The 18692-nt window shown below is 31.9% G+C and overlaps 1 protein-coding gene across 21 annotated transcripts in view; it reads right to left on the minus strand.

The window, feature by feature from the left end:
• The window catches only part of SOX5 (SRY-box transcription factor 5), a 1001956-nt gene that overhangs the window by 385869 nt on the left and 597395 nt on the right, over positions 1–18692 (minus strand). The window contains exon 1 of one of the 21 annotated variants that reach the window (XM_041735842.1): positions 13284–18683. The exons of the other annotated variants lie outside the window; for them this stretch is intronic. The gene's annotated coding sequence lies outside the window, so the exon portion shown is untranslated. Of the gene's footprint in view, positions 1–13283; positions 18684–18692 lie in introns of those variants that run through there. 21 annotated transcript variants of the gene reach the window in all.

The raw sequence follows: 18692 nt of genomic DNA on the forward strand, positions 1-18692 counted from the left end.
GGGATGAAAGCCTGAAGAGACTTCGTAACATAGGATCATGTCACATTTACATGTAAGAAATAAAGTCAGACACTTTAGGTCCTTCCATGATCACACTGCAGTGATCAGGACTTTGTAAAAGCTCGAATCCTCTCTGATAATATGGTCAACATTCACTGGGTACATACGACGTTGAAGGACGGTTCTGAGTTTTCACCTCTTTTAATCCTCAGAACAACCCTATGAGGTCTGTACTAGCCTTTCTCCACTTTACAAGTGAAGAAACTGAGTCAGACAAACACAACTTAAACAGCTTACTCAAGGGAACCTATCTTGCACACTACTGAGCCAGGCAGGTTAAGTTAGGCAATCTTATTCAAGAATCCATATTCATTGGGAGATGTCTCTACATTGCACTATGGAGTGGTCTCATGGATACTGGGTGTTTTTTTGTTTTTGTTTGTTTTTCTCAGATTTACTGAGGTATAATTTGTACAAAAAAAAAACAAACAAAACACCTGCACATACTAATGTATATGATTTCACGAGTTTGGGTATATGCACACATCCAGGTAACCATCTCCATGATCAAGGTAATAAACATATCCATCACCTCAAAAAAAAAAAAAAAAAGAATCCATACTCATGACCCCCATGACCCCTAGACTATGTAGGCCTGGAAAACTCTACCATGTTCAACTTCAATTTTCACCCCTCCTAAAAAGAATTCTAATACACAGGCCAGAATTAAGTCACCTTGTGTTTTCCTATAACACTCTGTACTTACTTTTTTACTTAAAGTTTCATTTATTGCAACTGCTTCCTTAATGTCTGTCTCCCACAGACTATAAACTTGATGAGGGCAAGAGCCATATGTGTCTTGTTCAATATTAAATTTCTAGAAGGTAGCACATCTAGTATATGCAGGGTATTCAGTAAATATTTCATGAAGGAGTACACAAATATTTTAAAATTGCTTTTAAAAATATGTTCTCTCTAGTGCAATTCAAAAATTTCCATTAGTAACTGCAAATATTGACAATTCACTACCAACAATAATAGCTAGTATGTATTCAGTGTTTACTGTAATAGGTCCAGTTCTAAGTAATTTATTTATATTCAATTACTCAATAGCCACAGTTTCTTTCTTTCTTTTTTTTCATAAGAAGAAAATGAAATTCAGAGAGGTTAAGAAACTAGGCCCATTATCACACATCTAGTGAAATATACACTCAGGATCTAAACACGGGCATCTGACTCTAGAGTCTGTTACACACTACCTTGAAATAGGGGCAAGTCTCAAACTGCTAAATTTTCAGTTTAAACAGAATCAAAAATGTTGTTAACAAAAAAGATCTCCATTCTATAAACTTTTAAAAAATATCCTAAGATATCTTTATTAAAGTGCAGTGACAAAAATTAAAACAAAAAAATAGCCTGTATTTGCCTCTATTTTTTTTTCAAAATTTACAAAATATCTTAGAGTGTTTACAAATATTCTGATTTTTAAAATGTGAGAATAGTGAAGTATGAGGAAGAGTTGAATTTGTTTTGACTTCTAACATTTTTCATAAAAAGTAACATAGTTTTAAGTATGAATTCCAATCTAACAAAATATACATTGCTTTTACAGTGCTACACTACTACACACAGATATAGTAATCAATATTTTTAGATTATTACCTGACAAAAAATGGTATTTATGGCCATCTGCAGAGTTGACTTTATGGATAAATTGCAATGGTTTCTTGGATTAAGGAAGCTCTATTTTCTCAACTAGTACCAAATAGCTGTGTGCAGGACAAATCATTATGGCTCAGAGAACTTTCTGATCAAATTAGATCTCTTAAAAATATAAGCCAATTAAAAAAAAATCTTCATGAATTTAATACACCAAAATTTGAACTTGATAGGTATCCACTTCTGACAAATCTAATTATAATCTTAAGTGATTTTAAAAAGGACAATGCTCTAATAATTAAAATCTATATCTAATCTTAATCTAATCATGAGGACACCATCAGAAAAAGCCAAGATTATGAGACATTGTGTGAGACAAATGGCCAGGGCTCTTAAAATTGTTGATGTCAATGTGAAGACAAAAAGACAAGAGGGTACTATTTACAATTAAAGGAGACCTGGAGCAATATGACAAGTGAATTCAATATCTTATGCTTGACTTGTTCCTTTATTTAAAGAGGAAAAAAAAAAGGCTACAAAAGCATTACGGGGACCATGAGGAAGTGTGGATATGAACCATATCAAATAATACTACTGCATTAATGTTACTTTCTTGGATGTGCAACATTACTGTGGTTATGTTGGAGAATATCCTATTCTTAGAAGTGTTAGCCTGCAATGTGCTTGCAAATGAATCAGAAAAGAAAAAAAAAGAAACTGTAAAAGCCTAAAATTAATAAATAAAAAAACTTGGTGAACAGTATAAAGTTTAGGAATGCTCATTGTAGTAGTCTTTCTACTTTTCTACAGATACGAATATTTTTTTATAAAAAAAAGAAAAACCTTAAGAAAAGCTCTATATTTGAATAATTGTGACATTTTTTAGATAGTTTGGGAGTTTTCAGTTGCAACAAATGTAAATTCAAAAATCTTCTGGGCTTGTGAGTTCGCTTTGCCCTTGTTATCTGTAAGTGCCTAAATGTTGTCATAAAGAGCAGTTCTAAAATAATTATGCCTAACCGAAACCATCAGTTTTGGTGATGCTTTAGTTAGCAAAAGGTAAATAGTTAATGATTATTCTTATGTTAATAATGTGATAAATTGTAAAAATGTTTTATTCTACACTTTTTCCTGCATTACCATTCCTCTCATTCTTTTATTCATACTGATATGTACTTTTATCTTGCTGAACAAATTATTTACATAGTAAGTATTCACTAAAAAATTTTAAATGAACAAATCAAGATGGAATGTTCTGTGCTTACATCACTCTAAATGTAGATGTGTGTAGATGTTTTAGTAAATCATATTGAAAGTATATAAAATCATCTCCTAATTTAACTCATTTAGTTGATCTGAGATGACTTTTAAAGTTAAGTCAACCCAGAGGGCCCAATGAGATGCAGTATTGCTCAAGATCTGCAAAAACATCACATTTATCAAAGTGGACAATTAATACTAGACAGCCTTAACATGTGTCAAATGAAGATAACCCTACCATGTTGTACTATACCAAATTCTAGGGTCTCAATGTGATGCTTTTCAGGTACTCAAGCAGATCCAAAAGTGTTTCCTGAGGAAAATTCTTGCTTTGTCTCTATGAACTCCTAAACCTAGAGTCAATTTAAGGACAGAAGTGGGAGTGCCCTCAATCTAGGCAAGAATACAACTCAGTCAAGAACTGATTGTTCCTCATCTCTTAGCAACAGCCTGGATGTAACAACTGTTATTTAAAGGAGATAGTTTAAGGGACATGTTAGCCTTTTCTTAGATCTCTGCCAATATCCTTTCACCAGGAAATCTACATACCTGGCAAACATTAGTTTAGCTACTTATAGAAATGCCTTTCTTCACTAAGTTAGTTATCATTCAATATTCTTTCTCTTATCTGGTCTCTACTAAAAATGGCAATGTAAAGAATGCCTTATGAATCTTCTACAATTTTTTCTATTGAAGACAATTTAAGGATTCATAAAACAAATTACTCTCTCACATCAGGGTCCCCCAAAACAACTGTGACTACTGATAAAATGGTAGGTGGGTTTTTGTTTGTTTGTTTGTTTGTTTGTTCATCATTGTTTTGTGTGGTTTGGTGGTGGTTGCTGTTGTTTGTTTTTGTTTTGGTCAGAAAATGATAATCATTAACCTTATTATGACTGTCAGGTTACAAAGAGTATTCTTAGCCAAGGTTTCAGAAAGGATTATCTTCCCTTACTTTATCTACCTATTTATGTGCACAGATACATTAACATATATATGACATACATAATATTTTATCATACTTGTATGAATCTTTACATAGAGAATATATGTATCACATATATATAATACATAAAACCTAAGGGTTTCTATGACATAAATATTTTTCCTTTAAATATTTTTAATCCTTTTAGGAAGTACTTGAAGTCCTAATAAATCCTGTACAAACCACTGACTTCAACATTATTTACTAAGTATTTGATATTTATATATCAGTTTATAGTCCAATGTTATTTGCCCTATTATGTAACATATTCTTAGAATTCTTTCTATATTATTAAAATTTGCTTGAGGTCAGTTTCCTATACAAGTAGTAAAATGACCTAAAAGATGGGAATTATTATATTCCCATTTCACAGATAAAGAAATTAAGACACAGTAAGTTTATGTAACTTGCAAAACTCACATAACTAATAAGTAGTGGAGTTGTAGAATATACTTAAACAGCCTGACTCCAAAGCCCACCCCCATAACTATAGTGATATGGCCTCTCCCTAGTAATGTATCAAGAAATCAAAGCGAGCACCAGAAGCCTCAGCCATATCTATCTATATGTTTTGGAAAAACACTCAAAGGATGAAGACCTAAGACAGAGATTCACTATAGGTTCAATTCAAATCTACAAATAGTGTATAACAACATACACTATCTTAATAGTAAAATTTAAAAATCCAGTAGAGTAAAACCACAAGGTTCATCACCATTGCTAAATGCCTTATTGTCCCCACAAATCTGCAGTCTTTTTACAGTCACATTATTTTACCATACCTGATATTGTTTTCTACTCAATATTACCAATATCCTTGCCTGCTACCCTATAAAAGCAGTATGTTATGATTACAAGTTAGATCAAGGTTTAATATCATATTAATCATTAACATCATCATTTACCAATTTATCACAAGGTTTTTAATATTAATTTTACCACTGAAGATGTGAACAGTGAGGTGTTTAAAAATCACTCTATTGTAAAGAGATGTCCTACCCATTATGATAGCAAGAATTAATCAGATAAACTTTCTGAGCAAAGATACTACCTGTCCATAAAATTATTACTTCCATAGGAAATCCACTGTAAAGGACTTAAGAAAGAGATATTTGAGAAATTTTACATAGTCACACTTCTCAAAGAAAATTCCACCTATAATGTGCACTGGAAATTTGTATCTCACAAAACCAGTTTCAAAAAGCCTTTACCAAGAAATCTTTTAAATAACTGTCCATGTGTCTGGATATTCACCATCTAGCACATCACCTTGTGCCATGTAGGAATGTATCACAGTCATTGTATGTTATTTATTTATAGTGTCTGAATTCTTATATTGCTTATTCATCAACTAAAATAATGCCTGACATAGTAGGTATTTGAAAGATATTTGTTGAATAAATGGAGACATTATAAAGTTCCGGAAGCACTTTATCATCTAGATCAAAACTACAATTTGATGGCTAAGAGTGAGTTCTTTGGAGGTAGACTATTGGGATTTGAATCCAAGCTCTTCTACTTGTTACCTGGGAAGTTAGGCAACTCCCTTTCTTTCATTTTCTTCATTTGTGAAATAGAGATAACAAATGAGATTTTTGTGAGGCTAAGGCTGGCACAGAATAAGTACATATTGAATGTCAGCGCTATCTTTATATCTATCTCTATTAGTATATCTCTATATGTATAGAGAAAGAGCTTGGATCACATCTTGTGGGTCAATTTTAGAAACTGTGAGTAGTATCAGCTGAGATGAAAAAGGGGAAGGTATTCCTTACCCAACCACAAACTTCTTTAAACCCAGTGGAGAAATGACAGATATACATGGTGGCATTTCAGGAAGTAAATATAATTGTCCTTTTCAACATATAATCTCTAAACCTAGACAATCATTAAGCAAACATCTTCCTTTCTATTATAAGTCCACGAAATTTGTAGAAATTCATTGGGTAAAGGATATGCAGATCTGTGGAAGTCACTGTTACTACCAAGGCATTTTAAAAAGTGATAAAACTTCACCTTCTTATAAAAGAAACCTAAAAAGGGAGGACAGTTAATAAAGACTTAACTCTTTCTGATTCATTGCTACCCTACTGAGCTGTAACTACTAGAATCCAGATAGATAGAAGTTTTAATTTTCCTCTCTCCATGGAAAGGAATAAAACAATGCAATCCAACAGAAATCTAATGTCAGCCACAGATAAGAGTCACACATGTAATTTGAAATTTTCCAGTTGCCACATTAAAAAAGCAAAAAGAAACAGGTGAAGATAACTTTAACATATTTTATTTAAGCCAATATAGCAAAATACTGTCATTTCAACACATAATCAATATTTTTCAACATGTAATCAATACTAAAAAAATCTTAGTAAGATATTTTATATTCTTTCTTTCAACGTTCTTCAAAATCCAGTGTGTTTTTTATACTTACAGCAAATCTCAATTGAAACTAGCCACATTTTAAGTGCCTAAGTGTCATGTGGCTATTGGTTACCATATTGAAAAGCACAAATATAGAGAGAGGGGAGCAAAATTCCTCTATATTTTTTTCTGAATTACATACTTCTTCCTCAAAAACTAAAAAGCAATGTATCTTTGGTATTTCATACAATTTAGACAAATTAATACTAACACATTCTAATAGATCAATTTTCCTAATATTTAAAGATGCAAAATGTATTTCAGATAAAGAAAATAAAATAGATCAAGTTACTGAGTCAAAGTGTATTTTTGGCTTACTATGTGCTAAGTAACAGTCCATAGTAGCTCTTACCAACAACTCCATAAATTTAAAAGCTTCTGGTATAAAATACTTGGCTATATATATATATATATATATATATATATATATATATATATATATATATATATATATATACTGAGGACTTCTCTCATACCTTTAAGGTAAATGAAATGGGTCAAATAATTAGATTTTGCCTATAATTTACTATCTATAGCATGGTTTTCCCTTACTGAACGAGTGATGAAACAGCTCTGGTCTGATTTAATACTATAAATTCAGAACAAATGGGAAAGCATTAAATTCAGAAGTGCTTCTGGACCATTAACTTCCGTGCTGATTTGACATGCACCATAGTATTCAGGCAACAGACTCAGGAATATAACCTATTCCTAAAGCAAACAGTATTTTATCTCATAACCATCTGGGGTTCTCGTCCTAAGGGCTACTTGTGTAGTGTTGTCTGGTATATTTTAATATCCTGATGTGTGGAACTAAGACCTACTTTATTAGCGAAACCCATTTTGCTCAAAAAAGAAGACTGACATAGAAGAGATTATAGAGGGAACAAAATTTTGGCTGAGGCTCTTGTTTTCATTATTTAGCTGAAGAAAATCATTGGTTATATATGCTTTCAAAACCCTATGGTTTTTCTAAGGTACCAATAAAAGTGATACCATTCATAACGTGGACAGTGGTCTCTTTCATATATTGCCTATAGTCGCAAACTTAAGTGCCAAGCAGATGGTTGAAATCTGTTTTGTATAAAACGTGTGCTTTTTTTCCCCCAACTGTGTTCTTTGTATTCATATTCAGCCTAGGTTTTAGCCATCAAAACACTGGCACTATGTCGATCATTAGCAGCATTTTAGACAACTGGCAACTAAGGTATTCACTGTTCTCCACAAAATGTTCAGCTAATATTTCCCAGATGTATAATTAAGGCAAAAGATCATCTTCTTAAATTGGTATCAGCACTTTGGATGGCTTCTGGCTTTCAACAGATTATATCAGTGGAAAACAATTTTATATCAAAAATAAAGGTTCTGTTTCTTTGATGTTTTTGTTTGTTATATAGCTTTCCATAAAAAGAAACCTATACATTTCCCCAAGCTTCAACCACAGTCTAAGAAATAGGTAGCTAAATGCAAAGATCTTCATGTTACTTTTATTATGAAAATCTATAGTGCACTATATTTGTATAGATAACTTTCTTCAAGTTATTTAAAATTTTCAAGATATTTGTATAAATAATGTTTTACAAAGCAATAAATAGTGTGGGACTCTTTCTTTCTTAGTAAAAAAACCGAATGTTTTTTGTTGTCCAATAATTTTTTATATAAAATGATTCACTTTTATGAATGTACAAATAAATGAGTTTTAATTTGCATAGTTTAAAGTATAGGAATGTGTTAAATCAGGAAATTAATTATTTTAATACTTAATATACTGACATTTGCAAAAACAACTTTGAGTTTATCATATTTCTTATATATTTAAGGGGAAGAGATGTATTTTGGGGATATTTCGTTATTAGCAGTAAGCAGAGGAAACTATGCTATATTGCTGCTATTTAGGTACAAGTAACCTGGGATCAATAATCATAAGTTTGTTTAAAATAATTATAGTTGTATTAACTACAAAGTTTTAAAAATAAGTCAATAAATTTCTTACAGCATTATTTCATATGCTAATATGTATGTTGTTATCAAACAAAAATATGCATTTTTTTTCAAAGTCGGAATTCAGTGGCTTGCATTCAGAGATATCCAAATATTTTTATACATTTTCATAAGTTTAAAATGACTCACTAGAATTAAGGGATAAATAATTTTATACTCATTTTAAAGCCCATTTTATAGATGCATGGCTGAAACCCAAAGAATTTAAATGACTTATACAACACAAAGTTTTAATTCTTGATTTAGAAGCTGTAGGAACATACGCCAACTTTGTATATCACTAAATGCTGTATTATAAAATATATTAGCAGTAAGTTGCTCAATTGGATGATTTCCAGATTTTCTTTCTTAACAGTAGGATATTTGCACATTTCCCTTTGGTCCTAGTTCTAAATGTAGTTCTGGTTCAGGAAGGTACTTTACTGTTTGTTTTGTTTTGTTTTGTTTACAACCTTTATATCTGTACCAGGAGAAAACGAGAATAACATCCATTCTTTATTCTGAAATTAAAGTGGCAGGAATAGGATTTTAAAAAATTCTATATCACCATTATTAAGCAAGTAATTGATTTTAACAAATAGCCAATTCCTATGTTATCCTAAATATATAAATCTTTATTTAAAACTTACAACTAATTTGTACAAGGACAAGGACTTTGTCATATCATAGCCATATTTTCAAAGTACATATAATACAAAAAGTCCCTGGATACGGAGTTAAAGATTATGTTGCTGATGGTGTAACTACACTTTTTTTTTTCCCAAACACACAATCTGCCGAATGTAACATATTAACAATATGTGAAGCTTGCCCTTTCAGATAATATAGCTTTTATAAGTACATTTTTCATTGTTTGTTCCTCCACTTCTTGCTTCCTAGAGTTTAACATTTCTTTTCTTGAAATTGCCAGCCCCCAACCAATGCATATAAGGTTGGTTGACTAATACTAATGATACTAATATTGCCTAATTTATTTTGGGAACTTACTTTGGACTAGCTGTTTGTAATCTTAGCTAATTTTGCCACTTTCCTACCCAGAGTTTTATTATTCATTTAAAGATATACTGTCCATAAGCCCCTATGCTCTACTTTCTAGCTTCTCCCCCTCTTTTTATCCTATGCTTATAAATACTTTCAGCTCTTTGACCTAAAAAGGCCACTCTCATGCTTTTTATATTCGTTCCCTCTTCAATAATCCATATATAATTTATGTTTCGTGATATTTGTAATAGTTGAGGATGGTGATCTGATGCACCTGAGAGTTTCAACCACATAAAATAGGAATCTTACTTTTGAAACATTCAGCTTCAGAAGAGTTCATAACAAATTTGAGAACTTAATCTTAAATAAGAATTATAGATGATACTTAGATTTTAAAACTCCTAAAATATATTATGGTTACTTGTTCCTGCATAATACCACTCAACTTACAGGTAAACTGTGAAGTGATTCCACTTGTCAAGGCTGGTTATATGAGCACCTCTGGCTCCAAACAATTGCATAAATGCAAGGATTCTGACCACTAGAGTAAGGAGCTAGGAATCTTTCAAATGGAATTCAAGGTAATGAAATTTTAAAGATGAGAGATTTTAGAAATTATCCAGCCCACCTTTACATTTTACAGATACATACACTAAGACACAAAACTTCTTCTCAGTCTATAGAGAAGACTGAGACAACTCGAACTTGAGATGTTACACCCAGCTAATTATACTTTCCATGTTTTAGTTTAAAAAAGTCAGTGAAGATACTGACAAATATAAATGTTTACCACCAAAGGAGGATATTGTTCTTTGTGTTAGGAGAAATATTCAAAACTCACAAAATTTTTTCATTTGTTATGTATACCTTAGGCCTCTTAACATCAACCTCCTCATTTCTATCCAAAATCTCAAATATCCCCAAATTTTATTCAAGCATATCTTGAACTACCAATCTTCTTGAATTCAAATTTTCCCTTCAATATGCACGACAATACTACCTTCAGATTTTTAAGGCTGGGATACTATTACATATATTCTTCAGAGAAATGTTGGTGACTCCTAATTATTTTTAGTTTACTTATAAAAGTCAATATACTCTTCTCCTTCACTTTGATTCTTTACATTGCTATCGGGATCTTTTGGATATGCTTTTGTTTCCCTAAAATAATGCTTTTAAATCACTAAATATTCCTAAGCTGTATAGGTTGAATTAGATCCATTTTATTTTTCCAGTAATATTAAATTTTTAGAAACAATTATACCACCATATTTATATCCCATCATCCTTAGGGCTCTAAAAACAATACATTTTCCTCTATTTCCCAGATTCTAGCTATGTCTAGGGCTGGAGGGAAAAGAAGTTCTAGCTTCAGAAATAGCATTCATTGTTACCTTTGTTTTTCTACTCCTAGGTGTTGTTTGATTATGGTACTTGGAATATTACATAAAAGTTTTCTTCACATCCTGCTGATATTATGGGAGAGATGACAATCTGAGCCTGATATTGTATGTTCAGTTATCACTTATTCAAGGTCAAAGTTGAATTAATAAGTGAATCAGAAATTGAATAGTTTGATCACCAGCTCATTTCTTTCTCTACTATCTTAACAAATCTTCAACATAGATCTCTTGTAGTACAGGTGAAAAAGAAGGAAAGAAATAGCAACCGTTAATTTTATGTGACATATTCCTGCAAAGTCTTTTCAAACATATGATGAAACTCAACAGCAAATAAGGGGTGGGGGGTGTGAAACAAAGAGACACCAGGAAAAGAGTAAAAATAAAGTCTTTGGACTTTGTAAATTATTGCCCAACAAACTCTGGCCCAGGTAAATAACCAAAAGAAATAATTGTAGGCAAACAAGTAAGACCTTAACTCCAGAATGAGAATAAAAATGTTTTAGAACTTTGCCAAGCAGCCTATAGGAACTGTGAGTGAAATAATATAGCATAAATAAAGCATTACTTTTTTTTTTCATTTTGTCTTCTTATGTGAACGCTATTTCTTTTCAATGTTTGTGCTTATTTTTCATTACAATGTTCTTTTCTTAGATAAACACAAAATTGTGTAAAATGACAACTCAACGAACGGATCGTATCTAAAAGTTCTATAGCCAGCTCCCTAACTACCTCCTGGGTATCTTGATCCTAATTAATATAAAAACAAAAGCAAAATCAGTAATAAAGGAAATCATTTACTACATTTTAAAATAAACTTTGATTAAAAACGTACCAACAAAACACTATTTGGGCCTGTGTCTTCTTTTACTACTAGGTTAAAACATATACATATATCCACAAGCAGAGCAGGTTAACTCTTTTCCTTCCTTTCTCAGCAGTGTCCCTGAAGCCCTTAAGGAGAGAACACTCATTTATAAAATTGCTTCTCTGTGTCCCAACTGATCTCTCTTAAACTGCCAGTATAAAAACCTTATAGGGTCTTGAGCATGCCTTTTTCCCCCCTCACAGTGAATTTCATCTCTTCATGTCACATCTATTCTCAGTGCATCTGATTCTTAGGTTTCCATGTGACAGAAATGACTAGGATGGGTAGGGAAGGCACCTATGCATAGGACACAGTAAAACTCCATGCATCTACACTATGAGAAATATTACAAACGAAGCTACTAATATATTTTTAAGAAAGATCATATTTTCTGTTTCTCAACATTTTCTTTTCTAAAAAACACATTCTTTCAAAGATGTGAAGAGCAGAAATAGAACGCTGTTACATATGAAAGTTTCAATGGATTCGCTGCCAGCAGCCTTCCTTTATAGTGTTCCTCTTACCTACAGTATGTGTTGGCACTGGCAGGTAGCCCTAATTCGTTAGTAGCCAAATTATTTTTGTCCCTGAAGTACGAGAAAGCTCCATAGCGCATGAATGAGACATGGTTTACTAGTTTACACACATTTTTATAACTCCAAGAAACCAAAACTCATTCACAAATGCTTTCGTTTCAGCAAAGAGAAGGGCTACAGAATACCAGAGGTACCTACTTTGAATTCCTGTTCCCCATTCTCCATGAGAAAATGAAGAGAAAAAAAAAAATCTTTCTAGCTTTACCAAAAAAAAAAAAAAAAAAAAAACTTTAGTCCCTAATGCAAGAAAAACAAACAGCTTTCTATTCACCACACTCCACACTTCAACAAAGTCAAAATATTTCAGTATAAGACATTAAGAAAAAATGTCATTTAGTAATAAACCTAAATGTCTCCAGACAAAAATTTATCATGACGGCATAGCAGCCTTAGATAACATGGTTCACAAAAACTAGCATCTTTGATCCCCAGCTAGATATATACTGCTACACCATCTTCACTAAGTTACAGAGAAAAATAGGAAGAAAAAATAAACAACACTTAGAAATAAACATATAACGCAAGTGATGATTCAGGCATAGCAAAAAAGAAAAAAAAGAAAAACAAAACTCTGAAATTTTAAGGCAAGACAAAAGTAAATGTATTAACACTGAAGAGCCAAGTGACTGAAATGTTACTTAGATAAAAGAAAGATTTAAAACACAATGAGACGAGTTCAGGTTTGAATTGATCTAAGGTTCAACACTGACTTCAAATGCCTATGAACATCTACAAGCTTTTGTTTTTAATTTTCCTTCTGTCATGTTTTATGGGTAAAAGTCCTTAAACTACCTTGTAATAGATTAATTACTTTCAAGCTGAGTGACAAAAGGGCATAATGACCGGAAAATGATACAAAAGAAACAGAAAAAGCATGTTAACAAGTTTATCAACAAACCTGGGTAATTCTCATGAAGTACAGATTAAGGTTCAGTGGTTCCAAACTGGCAGCATTCAAGTTGGGTTCATATTTGGGTTTTTTGTTTTGTTTGTTTTTTTAAACCACCTGTCCTAAAACGACATTGTTTATGCTAATTATCTTTGTTTATGCCACAATTCTGTTTGTTTACCACATTCTTTTAAAATACCATATCCCTATAAACAGTTCTCACCAGAATTCTTCTAAATCTTGTTTCGGTCTGGTCCTTCTCGGCAGCCCACTGAGCAGAATGCAGCTCTACAATGAAGGCGCAAGAGCTGGGAACAACTTTGAGTCTCTGACTCCTCAGGCTGGCAAAGGCAGGGAGTACTGCTGAGGCTTTACTCTCAGGCTCCAAGGGAAAAGGATACTGAATGTGTAGAAATGCAACACCCCCCTATTGGACAAGCAGAACCATACGCCACAGGATCTCCAGAGGAGATGTATGAACTCTCAACTAGTAAGTGAAGAGAAGAATAGATAATGCTAAAGGGAAGGGAACACAGTTTCCAAACTGCAGGAGAAAACACAGAAATCAGAAAGAATAAAAGGTCTTCTCCTGAACCATTATCAGTTCCTGGTTAAAATAAAGGAATAGGAAGCATTCTCTTAAAGTGTCCCAAATAAACATTGTTCACTTAAGCAAAATACTAACAGTCCTTAATTGTTTCTTCTCTAGCAATATCATTTAATCATGTGCATCTATATAGCATTCAAGCTTTATATTTAATATAAATGATGACGCTATCAATCAATGAAAAGGAAAGGACAGAATGAATGACGCAAGGAAAAATTTGCTATGTTTTAGTTCATTTCTTGTTCAACAGAATTTTTCCATTAAAAGGACGATGTTTAAAAAATAAATAAATAAAATAAAAGGATGATGTTTCATGTTTTGGTTAAATCTTTGAACATCTTTTTATCTGACTGCTATCATCTGAGTCAGACACCTGACATTAAGCTGTATGTGAGTTAGTATAAGAGAGAGATCCAGATTGGTTTATTTCCCATGCTGTTAGTTAACTTCATTGAACTTATAAATGAATACCAAATTATGAAGGAAACAAAAATCCATCCATTATACTTTTTAAAATAATTGATGAAAAAACTGGGAGATTTTTAATCTATATAATACACATCTGCATTATACATATACTCATTAGGTGTTTGGAGAATTGATAGTGGAAAGAACAGACAATAAGATCAGACTTTTATCCATGAATGTAATTTTGCTTTTTAAATGCATTATGAACATAATCCATTTGAAATAGCTTCCAATTCTATGGAGGAGTAATGTGCTAAACATTAAAGTTAGTCTCATTATTTGCCTCTCAGGTATGATGCACACACAGATTTTAGTTAAAAGCTCCCTAAGAACAGGTAAATACGTTATCATGTTATCATATGCTTATATTTGAGAAACACAAGATAAGAAAACACATCAGCATGTGAAGTAATCATAATATTCACACATTTTTATATCTGTCAACCTGCTAAATACTGAACAGTACATAGTGCCACCTGACATTTAACCCTTAATTGTTCTTGCTAATCAGTCAGGTCCCTGCTAAGTCTTTAGGACAGTAGGAAAGTGTGATAGAAGTATAGTGAGTTCAGTACTTCAGGCGAACTGTATTCTAAACTAGTATCTTAGCTAAATGAATTTGCGAAGTATTGAGATAGTAATTAAAATCTATAATCAGTTGTAGGCACCTTTCCTCTACAAAGTAGTAGTAAATAAAAATAAATAAAATGAGCAGAGGCAAATAACAGAACATTCTAAAAATGCAATATCAAACAGAGGTTTACAGTTATGATAAGGTGACAGATGTGAACAGATAACTTTCCTTTGATTCACACCTGGAGGTTACCTGCTAACTTGAATATACTTATCACTCATAAAGTTTCTAACTAAGCTAAATAAATCTGTACGGGTAATAAATATTTTACTACTATGGCCAAACTTTAGGTTATTCAAGTACCGCTAATGTCAGAGATATTCTTGCAGCCCGCTAATAGTAATTTTTCATGGTAATTTTACAAATTAGCTTTTCACAGCACCTGATTCATATTTCTCTCCTCAAAAAAAACTCAATTTTTTCCTAATGTCAAAAAAACTATTTTTTTAGTCAATATGACCACAAATAAATTTGATGGTAATAGAAAGTAAATAAGTTAGATTTTTATTGCAGAAGGTTTTACTCCCATAGTGTTTCTTTCAACATGCAGAAAATAGACAGACTGCTGTCTGCACCCGTTTTGAGAGAAGCAAAGAGGTGATACTATAAGCTTAATTTGCTTCATCCCACTACCTTCAATCTTAACTTTCCTATTCTAGACATTATCAGACTGTCTTCTTAAGCAATCATCTTAAACTTGCTTTTTAATTAAACCTCTAACATAAAACAATTAGAAAGTCTAACAAGTAGCATAGTCATAAAACTACCACACTATCACCAAATAGGATAAATATAAATATAAAGGAAATATGAACACAATATTATTGATAGTATCAAAAATTGTTTTTATTAATCAGAAACAAGCTAATATTGATATTTCAGGCAAATATTTAAATCTAGTCATTCTAGGAATATGAAAAAAATTGATGGTATTCTGAAAGGAAAAACCTTATGTCTGAATTTTTTTATTATCTATTACACTGTCTTAAAAATTTTAGGAGAGTTCAAAGTGTTCTTTCTCATGATGCTCTTACTAACATTTATACCAGGTTGCCAGTTATGTTTCCCTTAAATAGTATGATGTAAAGACTTTGCTTACAAATAATGTTTTAGAGAATACTTTGCCTATTCAGCTCCCACCTGAGAATTGTGTTTTTCATTAATCATAATCAGTTATGACAGGGATGCTTAAAAATAAAAATAAAACATTTCTACTTCTTTACTTTTTAGAATCACTGTTCAATTTGCTCTACCTCCTGAACATTTTTTAACAGACAATGAAACTGTTACTACTTCTCAATTATTTAACAAGTGCTTATTAGCCTGACAGTATTGACCATGTTCATTTCTAGGGCCGATAATACAGACATAACAAATCTAAATCCAAATTTTGATCATGATATTTAAGTTTTGAATATTCCTTAAAGTTCAAAATAGTCTACAGGTTGGAAAGAATAAAAGAAGATGAACAGGACTCCACCAATGAAGTTAGAAAAAAGATGACATAAAACTTCCAAAATACGAGAACCACAACCCACTTATTTATATCCTTTAGAACAAACTTCTTTATTTCATAAAGAAACGTAGATGTCTTTTCAGATTTATGACTAAGTTTGAGTGAACAACTTATCTATAGCAGGTGAGCAAACAGAATAAAAATTAACACTCAGTGTAAATGACCTACTTATTCATGAAAGTTGTAATAGTTGAAAAGACAAAAAAAGCTGACTATATGTGATAATGCAGTTATAGCATACATACTTCCTTTGGAGAATATAAATATTCAATATTTAGTCTGCAACATATACTCTATGTGGGTGACTATAGATACAGTCACTCGTGCAAATTCAATGTAAACAAATAGTAATGAATTACTGAGATTTTTTGTCTGTATTACCAATTACAACCACAGGGGAAATTATTAAGAAATTTTATATAGCATGACATTTAAAAAATTATTTTAGCTACCAATATTTCCAAATATGCTATCTATACTAATAACTCTATTGATTATCACTTGCTTATTTAATTAGCCAGCAAGAAAAGCATGCCTTTGGGGTGACCAAAAAAAAAAAAAGAAATTCTCACCAAAAGGAAACAAAAAATGTTAAGAGATTTGAACATCAGAATAGTAAAGGGAAAAGTTTAGTTTAAAAGAGATAATTGAAAAAATACAAATAAAGTTCACAGCAGGAAAGCCTGCCTATATAGAGAAATAGGTTACAGCCTGTTAATATGTAACTACCTTTTTATAAGAACAGTCTGTTAACTGGCTTACAAATCAGATTCAGAGTTTTATTTTCAAAAAGTATAGAGTTGAAGATAATCATGTGCTACTCTGTACATGCTAGAAAACTTACTCTGGTATATTAACAGATTGCAGCATTCAGAATTAGTATGTCCAATATAAATAACTTCAATATCTACGTATGAAATAGGCTATATTTCCGAACAAAAGCTAACTATCTTAAAGAGTTAATATATAGAACTTTGAAAAAATTAATCCAAGACTGTTAAGAAAGCTCAGTCATTCAGTGGAATTATCTTGTGAAGATGCATCCTAATTAAAAGAGAGAGAGAGAGGAAGAAGAAGAGAAGAAATGAAAGAAAGAAGACAGTATTAAAGTATATATGTTGGCTATTTTACTTTCTTCCTTGATCTGATGTTGGCTTCTCTAATATGTGACCACATTCAAGCATTATTTTATTCTCAATACCCCTCTTCTCTTCCACTGCTTCACTTCTAGAATGTTTTAATCTTTGTCCTTTCTTTTTTCGTCTTTTCATATCAAATTCAGTCGTTTGAGCGATGAACAGCTTGACTTAGCATATTTTTAACCAGCTGGTCTAGCACCTAGCTTGCATTGCATAGTCAGATACAACAAATGTTTATACAGAAGGTAGCTTTCATGAAAATGAAAAAAAGCCTGGGTATCATGCATCCTGGCTTTTTTTAGCTTTTTTTTTTAATTCACCATACAGAATACAAAGTTTGAATTCTTTTTAATGGCAAACAAAATTCTATTTATAGTTCCAAAAAATGAACTTATGCTGGGATAAGAACTCAAATTTAAAAACTGCAATGTGTACTTATAGGAACATGAAGAGGGCTAAAATTCTTTCAAAGCCCTGTTTTACTTGCAACAACATCAAATGGAAGGATATTGCACATATTTCTTTAAATAGGAACTACTTAATTACAAATACACTTATTCCCATCATGGCAAAAGGGAAAAATACAGTAAATCAAAATTAGTTTACGACAACTAGCACAGAAAGTAGCTACTAAAACTTAGAAAGGGATCATCCCCATTTCCCTTTTCTTGACATTTCGAGTAATATACTGATACGTTGCTATGATGTTAAATTTTCTTTTCCTTTCTTTTTTTTTTTTTTTTTAAATCTACTCTCTTCTATCAACAAAAGGTCATGTGCTTTACTAAGCAGCCTCCAAAGTTTTACGGAAGGATCAAATAGGAACTTATAGCCTCCGTTTTTAACCATCACTGAAACCTTCTGTCACACCAGAAATTACAAGACAGAGATATTGAAAACGGTTAACACTCTGCACAAAAGCATTTAAAAAGGTGAGCAGGGGAGAAAAATATCAATGAAGGAAGAAAGTAAGAGAGTGAATGAGAAAGAGAAAACCAGCGAGTGGAAGGGAGAGAGATGCTTAATGTTTCATTTAATTTCCTGTGATAGGACACAACCTTACAAACATTAGCAGAGATCTCGGAGACTTTGCCAATCAGTTCAATTTGGTCCGGGCAATCACAACAAAAATCAGCAAACAAGACTGCAGAAGCACTAGCTAAAAGCTTTTGTAACAAACACGTTTTAGGGAAGCATCTTCCAATTGATTCAGAGAGGACTGTAAAATGAGAGTTGTACTTCAATATATTAGGGGGGAAAACTGTACT

The sequence above is a fragment of the Vulpes lagopus genome, chromosome 21 (assembly GCF_018345385.1).
Source record: "Vulpes lagopus strain Blue_001 chromosome 21, ASM1834538v1, whole genome shotgun sequence".
Classification (NCBI taxonomy): Eukaryota; Metazoa; Chordata; class Mammalia; order Carnivora; family Canidae; genus Vulpes; species Vulpes lagopus.